Here is a 12,330-nt window from a genome sequence, read left to right on the forward strand (position 1 = left end):
TATTATTATTATTATTATTTGGCTTTTTGGGTCACCTGGCAATGCTCAGGGGTTACTCCTGGCTCTGCACTCAGGAAATTACTCCTGGCTGTGCTTGGAGGACCATCTGGGATGCCGCGGATCAAACCCAGGTCGGCCATGTGCAAGGCAAATATCCTACCCGCTGTACTATCGCTCAGGCCCCGATCATATTAATTTCTTGACTTTTTTTTACATTTATCTAAGAAGTATACACTTCCTTTTACTGCCAGGAATTTCATAAAGAAAAAAAATAGCTATTTCCCATCTCACTTGTAGTTTTAGATTTTTCTCTTAGAATTAAAAACAATTTTGGGGGTCACCCACCTGGCAATGCTCAGGAATTACTCCTTGCTCTACACTCCAGAATTACTCCTGGCAGAGCTCAGGGAACCATATGAGATGCCAGGGATCGAATCCTGGTTGACCACATGTAAGGTAAGCTCTCTACCCACTATATTATCGCTTTTATAAGCACTGTCCTGTCCTATCCTGTCCTACCTTTGTTCATCGATTTGCTCGAGCGGGCACCAGTAACGTCTCCATTGTGAGACTTCTTGTTACCGTTTTTTTTGCATATAGAATATGCCACGAGTAGCTTGCCAGGCTCTGCTGTGAGGGCGAGATACTCTCGGTAGCTTGCTGGACTCTCCGAGAGGGACGGAGGAATCAAACCCAGGTTGGCCATGTGCAAGGCAAACACCCTACCCTCTGTGCTATCACTCTTATAAAAAAATTATCTCTAACTTTTCTATGTAAGGTTTGCTGATATTTGGTATGAGTTGTGAATTTTAGACTTTATCAGATTTTTTTATAGATTGATGGGATGAAGTTTTCTTTCTATCTCCCACATTGTCTTCTTGCTTTTCTTTCTGCCTAGAGAGTTGGTTATATTGGAATTTCTGGTTAAGTCTGATGCGACTATTTATATTGTTTACTATGTAAACAGAAAGTCTCTTGCCTGAACGCCTGGCTGTCTTCCCCGGGGCCCCTCAGAGGGGATGGGCTCCAGCTTCTCTCCCCACCCCGAGCAGAGCTCCCGGGCGGCCGAAGACCATCGGAACCTAGCCACAGCCATGCTCGAGGCCCTTCTCCAAGCGTTCGGACAGGCCGCACGCATGAAGGTACAGGCAGAGGAACCTAGGTGTGTGTAATCCCATCAACAGCCAACATTCAGAGACTTAAAACCAAGCTCCCAGATATCTTGTAGCCTACTTCTCCCTCTGGGAGAAACTGGCAAGCTTCTGAGAGTTTCCTGCCCACATGGGGCAGCCTTGCAAGCTTCCCACGGTGTATTCATATGCTAAAGCCAGTAACAAGCTGGATCTCTTTCCCCTGACCCTGAAAGAGCCTCTAGTGGGACAGAGTTGGGAGGGCCGAGTTGAGAGAGACTTCTAAGATCTCAGGGAAAAGACGTTACTGAGTCAACTCGAGAAATGGACAATTAGTGGGATTTCGTGATCATGATCATGACTATGTAAACATGGTTCATTGAAGAACCAAGGATAGTGATTGTAATTATGCTCCCTTTCTTGTAAACAATTTTATACTGTTAAGGTTAGTAATTGCCCTTTTGTTATCCTTTTTTTTAAGTTTCTGCATTTCAATGATGGCTTCTTTTATTGTTTGTTTTTGGGTCACACCTAGCAGTGCTCAGGACTTACTCTTGGCTCTGTGCTCAGGGACCGTAGTGCTCAGGGAATCCTTTGTGTGCTGGAGATAGTACAGCAGGCAAGTCAGGCACCTTACCTGTTTACCATCTGGTTCTTTTAGTGATGGTTTCTTAACACGATTGGTCATGTTAAATGTATCAGATAACTTTCCTGCCTTCAGCATCTTACTCTGTAGGACAGAGATGTGGCTATGGCTTCCCAACTTCCTTCCATCATTCTGAAAATCCCCATTTGACTGTCCTGTTTCCAAGATCCTACTTATTTCTCTCTTTTTTGGGGGGGTGGGGTAGGGTAACATGTTCAGTTTCCCTCCAGGCAATATTTGGGGTGCCAGGGATTTGAACCAGATTTGCAGTCAGAGTTGCATAAAAGACAAGCATCTTAATCTCTGTATCATCTGCAGCCCTACATGTCTTTTCTTTTATAGTTTATTAACTAATTTTCATGACCACACTCTCAAATAACTTCTTGAGAGAGAATGTGCAGGAGAAAAGTCTGCTGAGGCTTTACAAGCTTGATTTTCTTTTCATCCTCATAGTTGATGATAATTCAGTTGGGTGTAAAATTTTTAGACTGAAAATGATTGTTATTTTTGGTAGCTGGGGCCACACCTGGTGATGCTCACTGGTTCCTCCTGACAAGATGCTGGAGGTTCTGCTCCCGGCACTGCTTAGGAGACCGTGTGAAGCCAGGCTCAGGCCGTGGAACTATGGAAAATGATTTTTCATGACTAATTTTGAAACTTTACTCCATGTTTTCTAGCTTTTTATGACAGCCTATAAGAATGCCCTAGGCATTTTGTTGTAACCTGTCACAAATCTTTCTCTCTCTCCCTTTGTTGTTGTTGTTGCTGTGACTGAGGGTTGCAGAAGCTTGGGTGTGGTGTTCACATGGGTCGCACACTGTAGTTGGAGTCCTTCTACACAGCTGACTGTGGACTGGAAATTGCAATGCTGTACTGGAAGTCTCAGGTCGCAGAGTTGCTGGGGTCATGCTCAGCACACGAAGGTGGCACTAGGGATCAAACTCAAAGTTTTACGCTTGCGAGGAATGGCTTTTAGTCACTGAGACATGCAGGAACTCTGTTGCAATGGTTTTATTTTCTCTTTAGAAACATCTGATTATTTCCCTTTTTTCTTTTTCTTTCTTTCACTTTTTGTTCACACCCAGTGATACTCAGGGGTTACTCCTGGTTCTGCACTCAGGTATTACTCCTGGTGGTGCTTGGGGGACCATGTGTGTCTCAATTGGGATATAGATTGTATTTTTGTGTTGGTTCTTTCAATCTAGAAACTCAAGTCTTTTGGTAGTAAGAATTTTTCCTGAACTGTTTACTGATAAACTTCTTCCTTTCTTGGTTTTCTAGTTTATTCTTTCTAGAATTCTTATTAATTTGATAACAGACTCTCTAAATCGATTCTTCAGTTTTCCAATTCCTTTTCTCTTCTTGTCTCTTTGTCAATTTGTTCTGAATTCTAGGAGACTCTTGAATTTGTTTCATACCCTTTGTATTGAACCCTAATTATCTATTTTATATTTATTTTATTTTATTTTGCTTTTTGTGTTATACTTATACCTGGCAATGCTCAGGGGTCACTCCTGGCTCTGCACTCAGGAATTACTCTTTGCAGTGCTGGGGGGACCATATGGGAAGCTGGGGATTGAACCGTGGTCAGCCACGTGCAAAGCAAACACTCTTCCCGCTGTACTATCACTCTGGCCCCTCTATTGCATATTTAATCTTCAAGTGATTTAATGCTTTGCTACTTCTCCTTCAACATCTGTAGCACTTCCTCCCCCACTCCAAGATTATGTACAATTTTTCCCCTTGAATTTTTTTCATCTTGGTCTTTTTCTCCAAGTTTTATTTTTCTGTCTTTTACAGTTGTTGTTATGGTCTGTTTTGTTTTGAGGCCACACCCAGCTATGCTCAGGGCTTACTCCTGGCTCTGTGCTCAGGAATTAGTCACAGTGGGCTAGGGCTACCGTATTCATACCAGGGATTGAACTCAAGGCAGTGCCTTTCCCACTCTACTCTCTCGCAGGCCTGGTATGGTCTTTTATTCTTTTCTTGGTTTTCTGATTTATTCTTTTTAGAATTCTTCTTAATCGAATAATAGACTCTGTAAATCAATTCTCTAATTTTCCAGTTCCTTTTCTCTTTCTTGTGTTTTTGTTAATTTGTTCTGAAGTCTAGGAGGCTCAGGAATGTTTTTTTCAAGTGTCCGTGTATCCTTAACTGCTCATTAACATGTGAATCAATCACTGAAAAAAATGGATGGTGTAGGAATAGATTTTTTTTTTCATTGTAGAAAAGTAGATGTGAATAGCCACAATGCTGAGGGGTATTTTTGAAAGTTGTGAGGATTCTTATTTGTTATGTTATAGTTATTTGGGGAGGGGTTGTGACATAATAAAAAATATATATATATTTATGTATTTGTTTTTTCCCCTGACTCCTAATATAAAAATGTATATATTTGGTCTTTCTCCTGACTCCTAAGACTCTTATAATTTCTTTTGTAACAGGGCTGCTAGGAGCATCTCATACAAAGAGTTTTTAAATCCCAATGAATTTTCTGGTGATCAGAATATCTTTTGTTCTAATGAAGGCTCTTACCCTCTGGATGGTTTTGGAATGGTGACCTATCACCAGAGAGGATAAGGCATGGTTGGAAGAAGCTCAGACTTTTCAGTCACTTCCTGCGCTCAGGGAGGGAAGAGGGTGAAGATTTAATTAATAATCAACTCTAACTTATCACCAAATCCTTAAACCACAGTGCTCAGGAGTGGACACTTCCAGGTTGGTGACCAAATTATGGAATTGAAGGGGTGCTATACCTCAAACTCCGTGGGTCAGAAGATCCAGTGCTCAGGAGCCTTCCAGACCTTCCCGCTCATCCCTAATGCTTTATTGCCTCTTTTATAATTTGGCAAATGTAAGTAGATGGTTCCCTGAGTTTTGCAAGACATTATGGTCAATTATCCAACCTCACAAAAAGGGTTGTGGGAACCCTGATTCATAGCTCCTGAGGTCAGTGAGGATGGTGACACCTCCGATTTGTGACTGATGTGTGAAGTAGGAACAGCCTTACAGGATTAAGCCTGGAACGTGTTGGGCCTGTGGGAACATTACCTGGGTAGTTAGTGTCAAGACTGAATAGAGCACACCTAGTTTGTGTCTAGAGAGTTGGAGAATTAATTGATGGATGGGATAAAAACCCACATGAGGGTGTCAGAAGTGCTGTGAAAGTTGTGGCATTTTCAGTGTTGAGAATTATTTTTTTTGAAGTCTATTAGAATTCAGTGTGTGGGTACAGAGGCTAAGAATTCAAGTTCAGTGTTTCTCAATTCTTTTTGTTTTTTTGGTTTTTATTTCATACCTACTGATGATCCAGGGTGACTCTTGACTCTGTGCTCTGGAATTACTCCTGGTGGTGCTCAGGGGACTATGTGGGATGCCAGGAATTGAACCTGGGTCCACCTTATGCAAGGCAAATGTTCTTCCTGCTGTTTTATCTCCTCTCTTTCTCTCTCTCTCCCTTCCCCTCCCTCTCTCTCTCTCTCCCTCCCTCCCTCCCTCCTTCTCTCTCTCTCTCTCTCTCTCTCTCTCTCTCCTTTTGGGCATTATGGTTTGCAATACAGGTACGGAAAGGTTCTAATGTTTGTCCTGTATTTCTTTTTTAAAGCCCCCCCTCCCCTTTCCTACTGATCAAATCCCTAGTCTCTTTCCTTGGTCCACCATTTACACTTTTGTCTGTGCCTCCTTGAAATATCTGGAAGGTTCTCAGAGGGACTATATGGCTCCTACTTGAGAAATGCTGTTCTAGTTATCAACAGAAAAGTTACAAAGTCCCAATAACACATTTGTCCAGGGTTCCTGGATAAAATATAGTATGCCCGACCAAAATCAAATTTCAAAGAAACAATATATCTTTAGTATATTGTTTAGTGTATCGGGATGCTTCAGAGAGTACATCTTGATGCAGCAACCCTATTTGTGTTCTATACCACTTCCAATGTCCTCCTGAAAGTTATGTAGGCAAAATCTCATTTATAATGATTTGATCCAGAATATCAATTCTGCTTTATATACATGTGCAAATTACCTCTGCATGAGTGTAACATTCCCTGAGATTTTAATAGGTTTGTGTTTTTAAGAGCAAGTACCATGCAAATTAAAGGTTGACTTTGTTTAGGACTGAAGCAAAGATTGCTCATCAATTAGAAAGACATCACTGACAACAGCTCTGCTTCTGATCAAATATGCTGATATTATTCTGCAATTTTAGTTTGTAGGTTGACTCATGTGGCCCATATTTCAAAATCATAAATACAAAAAATTTAAAGAAATGTCAACAATATTCAGCCAAATATGGTCTATTTCTAACTTATTTTAAATATAAACTTTTTTCATGTGAAAGATGAAATGTCTACTTTATTCAATTTTCCAGAATGTCCTACCCACATGCCTTATCATTAAACATAGGTATTGTTTCGTAAGTTACTTTCCTTTTAATTCTCCTTATCTAGGTCTCTATTGTAATTTTTAAAAATGTGTAGGGGCTGGAGCCAGAGCACAGTGAGTAGGGCATTTGCCTTGTTTGAGGTTGACCCGGGTTCGATTCCCAGCATCCCATATGGTCCTCCGAGCACCGCCAGGAGTAATTCCTGAGTGCACGAGTGAGCCAGGAGTAACCCCTGTGCATTGCCGGGTGTGACCCAAAAAGAAAAAAGAAAAACCCAACCAACCAAACAAAAGAATGTGTAGGTTGATTGCCTTAACTGTGGTTTTTATTTCAGATTTTGAGGGCTATATTTTAAAAAATAATTCTTTCATTTTTTTTTAAAATTTTATTTTATTTTATTAAATCACCGTGTGGAAGTTTACAATGCTTTCGGGCTTAGGTCTCAGTTATACAATGCTGAAACAACCATCCCTTCACCAGTGCCCATATACCACCACCAAAAAAAAAAAAAACCACACAGTAAACCTCCCATCCCGCCCCCCCACCCCCTACCTTGTAACTGATAAGTTTCATTTTATATTCTGTTTACTTTGTTTGCATTCAATATTTCAACATAAACCTCACTATTGTTGTTAGGAGTACCCCACTAGATTCAGACCTACTGTGAAGATGAATAAGGTTGTGCGGCCGCGGTAGCGGCCGCGCGGTTTTGAAAAAAAATAATTCTTTCATTTTTATGTTGAGTGAATAGTATTAATTTGATGAGAGCCTCCAAGTCCACTCCCAGCAACCATGCACGGAAACATTAGCAACTATGATCACTGTGTTGCATGTCATATCCTGGGGCAGTTCTTCACAGCTGGAAATTTGCTCCTTCTCACCCCCCAGCCCATCTCACTGCCATGCCAAGTTAATTTTGGAGTTGGGCCACACCTAGCAGCGTGCAGGGCTATTCCCATCTCTGTGCGCATAGGGACCCTGGCAGTGCCCTGGGTGTCAGGGACTTCGAGCAGGGTTTGATGCATGCCAGGCCAGTGTCTTCCCTCCTGCAATCGCTCTTTGCACCCCTCCAGTTCACTTTTACAAAGGGCATTTTGAGTCTCAAAATCATGACGCTTCATGAAAGAAGAATATGTGCTATATGACACTTAAAACCATTGTCAAAAACACAAGCTAGAGGAGGGTGCTAAACAACCTCTTTCGGACTATCCCTGGCTGTTTCAGTCAGAGACAACACCGGGTAGGATGTGGCAATTTGGATGTTCTCACACCTGGGTGTCAGCGACTGCAGGGCTGGCACTGCAACAAACCCAGGGCACCTGATGCCTGTTTGGGTGATGGCTGGAAGCTGCAGGAAGCGTTTCCTGGGTGCTTTGGGCAGGAATGCCCTTTGTGAAGGTTGAAGTGACTCTGCTATTTAAATTGTATCAGTAACTAGGACTGTAGCTCAGGGGCAGAGCACATATTTCCTGTATGAGGCTCTTGGTTTGATTAATGGCATCACAAAAAAGATCCAAGTTGTAGCAACCACTTGGTGAGACAGATTTGGTGGCAGGCACTGGATGGAAAACTTTTCATAAATTCTTTCAGTGATTTCACAAGAATCCTATTTTTTTTTTTCATCCCTATTTCACAGTTGAGTAGATTGAGACTAGGAGAGGCTTGATAACCTGATGGGAGGTCACCGGGGTCAGAGGTGTGTCAGAGAGGCTGTCTGCAGAGCTCGGCCCCACCTGAACCCAATGCTCACCCTTTAAGAATTCCGGATAGGAACACTTTATTTTATTTTGGTTTTGGCTTTTGGGCCACACCTGGTTGCACTTGGGGCTTACTTCTGGCTCTGTGCAACAGAGATCACTTCTAGTGGGTTAGGGGAACCATATGGGATGCTGGGGATTAAACCTGGGTTGGCTGTATGCAAGGCATGTGCCCAACCTGCTGTACTATCACGCCAGCCTCAGATACACCATGATTTACAAAGTTGTTCAGTACAGTTGATTCAGGCATTCAATGTTCCACCACCAGTCCCACAACCAGTGTGCACTTCCATCCACCAGTGTCCCCAGTTTCCCACCCACCTCCCAAGCCTGCTCCCGTAGCAGGCACAAACAAATTTACTTCACCTTGTTTGTTACAACAACGTGGCATACGGAATTATCAGAAAATAGATCAATAGAAGTAATTTTGTGACTATTGTGCGCCTCACAGTGGTACTTCTAAAGTCATTGAGGATTCACTGAGCTGGTTGGTGCTGGCAGCCTCTGTTTTCGCTCAGAGCTCGATGGGAGAACTTTAAATAGATGTTGGGGACTAAGGGAAAACTCTTCAGTGGTCATTCTTATGGAGTCTGTGTGTGTAGATTATGGTGAAGCGGAGACCCCTGGACCCCTCCTGTCACCGGGCAACACTCTCAGGCGACTTCATGGCCAGCACATGATGAGCTTGTTATCGGGAGAGCCAGGAGTAAGTCCTCTTTGGCCTTCTCCCCGGGGACTCGCCCTCACCCTGCCTGCCTGCCAAACTCTCCCTGGGTCCTGGGCTTCAGTGGGAAGAGCCAACCTGACGAGTCTAAAGTTCTGTTTGGGAGCGACGGTACAGGGTTGATGGCGCCTGTCTTGCATGTGGCTGACCTTGGTTCGATCCCTGGCATTGCACACAGTCCTCCCAGGCCCACCAAGAGTGACCCCTGAGCACAGAGCCAGGAGCAAGCGCTGTGCACCACTGGGTCTGGCCTCCAGAAAGAAAGAAAAAAATTTCTTTCAACTTTCAAATATTGGAGGTGCCATGTGTTATCACTCCCAGAGAGGCTTGATTTGTGGATTGAAAGGTGCCTCACTGCCTTAGGCATTTTGCTGTGGTGGTGGCAGTATGTGTGTGTGTGTGTGTGTGTGTGTGTGTGTGTTGGGGTGGGGTGGAGGCAGCCTGTCCTGGTTATCTGAAATAATTTCATCACAACGTTTAGCTATCCAAGGCAGCCCTGTGTCGTGGTGGGAAAGGGTTAAAGACAAGGCCCCCTAGCCTTTCTCCTCCAGGCAGAGGGAATGAAGGAGTTAATGGTGTTTCACCTGCACAGTGACTCACAGTTACTCTGCCATCACATAAGTGCCCTGAGCAGCATGACAGAAGCTGCAGGCCCGCCCCTCCCATCCATTCACATCTCACTACCATATATTTATTTATTTATCCTTTCAGAAAGAAGCCTTTTGAGTTCATCTTTGTAATGGAAATGAGAGCATGACTGGAAGACAGGCAGAACAGGAATTGTCTAATAGTCAGAGAACTCAGCCCTTGAAGGGTGGCTGGAATTAAAAAGCAGGACCTCTGAGCCTGCTTGGAACTCTGGAACCCTGGTTTCCTGCACCCCCAACCTGCCTGAGTCACTGACCCTCTTCAGAGACCCCCCCAACACACACACACACACACACACACACACACACACATGGGAATCCCACCCCCTCCCAACCAAGAACCTCAGGTAGAAAATGTTTAGAGAAGAGAGAGGGAGAGAAAGGGGGGGGGGGAAGAGACAGAGAAACAGAGAGACCGAGACAGAGACAGAGAAACAAAGACAGAGAGACAGAAAGAGAATAGAGAGAGACAGATACAGAGACAGAGACAAGACAGTGAGAGAGGAAGAGAGACAGAGAGATGGAGGGAGAGAGAAAGGGAGGGAGAGAGAGGGAAGGAGAGAGAGGGAGAGAGAGAGCGAGAGGGAGAGAGCAAGGGAGGGAGAGAGAGAGGAAAGGAGGGAGAGAGAGAGAGAGGGAGGGAGAGAGAGAAATGTTGGATGGTGAGGTGGGGAGCAGAACAAGTTGCCAGGAGTCACCCAGGATTCTCAGCACTCTGAGAGGAATGGATAGGAACAGGCTTTTCAGACCCCTAGGTCACCTCAGGGACCCCCGGAATTGAAGTCTTTTTATAAATTATTTATTTTTAATGAATCACCGTGAAGTACAGTTACAGACTTACAAATTTTTGTGCTTACATTTCAGTAATACAATGGATTGCCCATCCCTCCACCAATGCCTGTTCTCCACCATCAGTGTTCCCAGTATCCTGCCCATTCCCCCATTCCCCCATTCCCCCTGCCCTCCCCCCCTCTGCCTCTGTGACAGGCACATTTCCTTTTACTCTCTCTCTCCTTTAGGGTTTTGTGTTCTGCAATGCAAGTATTGAGTGGCCATCATGTTTGGTCTATAGTCTACTTTCAGCCCTCATCTCCCATCCCGAGCGGGCCCTCTAAACACCCTTTACTTGGTGGTCCCTTCTTTATCTGAGCTGTCTTTCCCCTCAGCATGTGAGGCTGGCCTCCAAGCCGTGGAGCAAACCTCCTGGTACTTATCTCTACTATCCTTGGGTGTTAGGCTCCCAATTCTGTTACTTTATATTCCACAAAGGAGTGCAATCTTTCTATGTCTGTCCCTCTCTTTCTGACTCATTTCACTTAACTTGATACTTTCCATGTTGAGCTACTTATATGCAAATTTCATGACTTCATCTTTTTTAATAGCTGCATAGTATTCCATTGTATAGATGTGCCAAAGTTTCTTTAACAGTCATCTGTTCTTGGGCACTCAGCTTTTTCCAGATTCTGGCTATTGTAAACAATGCTGCAATGAATATACAAGTGCAGATGTCATTTTGACAATACTTTTTTGCTTTTCCGGGGTATATTCCCAGAAGTGGTATTGCTGGGTCAAATGGGAGCTCAATTTCTAAGTTTTTGAGAAGTGTCCATACTGTTTTCCAAAAGGGCTGAACCAGTCGGCATTCCCACCAGCAGTGAAGGAGAGTCCTTTTCTCCGATGAAATGAACACAAACTTTCTCAAAGAAGAAATCCGAATGGCCAAAAGGAACCCGGAAAAATGCTCTTCATCACTAATCATCAGGGAGATGCAGATCAAAACAACAATGAGATATCATCTCACACCACGGAGACTGGCACACATCCAAAAGAACAAAAGCAACCGGTGTTGGAGTTGAAGTCTTAACTCCCCATCTCATTTCCTGACACCTGAGTCCCCAAAGGTCCCCCCCTCCCCCAGGTTACCTGTCCTTGTGTGCTTCCCCTGTCAGGCTCCTCTTCCTCCCCGTTCATTCCCCACAGAAGCCAAAATAAGTCTGAGGGAGCCCCCTCGCTCACCTGAGGAAGTCTTGCCGTCCGTTCCCACCAGTGTCTGTGAGGCACGTGCTTCCGCCACCCTGTGCCTTCATGTTCTCTTGGATTCGACTCAACAGGGCCACGAGCTGTCCTTGTGGGCTGCTGTGACCTTGTCATGACTCAGTCCCATGACCTTTTCCCAGTCCTTGTCCTATTTAAGCCTGTGGCTGCATGTGACAGTCTGGCCTGCTGCTTGCTCTTCTGTCTCTTCCTCTGGACCTCTTTGCCTCTCTCAGAAAACTTTTAAGAAGTCTCTTTTTAATGCAGAGGTTAAGGCACTTGCCTTGTGTGAGGCTGACCCAGGTTCCATCCCTGATACCATATACAGTCCTTGAGCACTGCCAGGAGTGATCCCTGAGCACAGAGACAGGAGTAAGCTTTGAGCTCCACAAGACCCCCAAAACATAAACAAAAACAAACTAATAAGTGTTCTCTCTTGCCATTTTCCTCTTAGCTTTGATACCATCTCTTTTTATATATAGACGCACTTGTCTCCTTCCCAAGAGGATTTAAGTAGGTAACAGAAATAGGTGACACTACACGAGGGCCATACCAAAGGGAATGAGATGGAAGTGGTGGGAAACTGGGAGTAAGTTATAGTCAGAATAAACAAAAAATGCAGACTTTATAAAAAAGTCACTATATATAATCCCGGCTGGAGAGACAGAACAGGAATAAGGTACCTACCTCACATGTGGCTGACCCAGTTCAATCCCAGCTCCACATATGATCACTCTGAGCATGCCAGGAATGACTCCCTGAGTACCCCTGAGGATGACCCCCAAACAAGCAAACAAAAAAATCATAACACGCCCCCCAAATCAGATCACATGACCATCCTCCCAGCCCCCAAGTTCTCCAAACCTAGTTCTCCCCTGTAGTTTAGCTTTTCCAGGTGAGTCTCAATCGGATTCTCCAACAATTCTCTGCTTCTGTGCCTTGGCATGAGTTGACGCCTCTGATGAGAATATAGTTATTTCCACTCCCCTTCCTCCCTCGCTCACTCAA

Source organism: Sorex araneus, chromosome X, assembly GCF_027595985.1.
Source record: "Sorex araneus isolate mSorAra2 chromosome X, mSorAra2.pri, whole genome shotgun sequence".
In the NCBI taxonomy this organism is placed as follows: domain Eukaryota; kingdom Metazoa; phylum Chordata; class Mammalia; order Eulipotyphla; family Soricidae; genus Sorex; species Sorex araneus.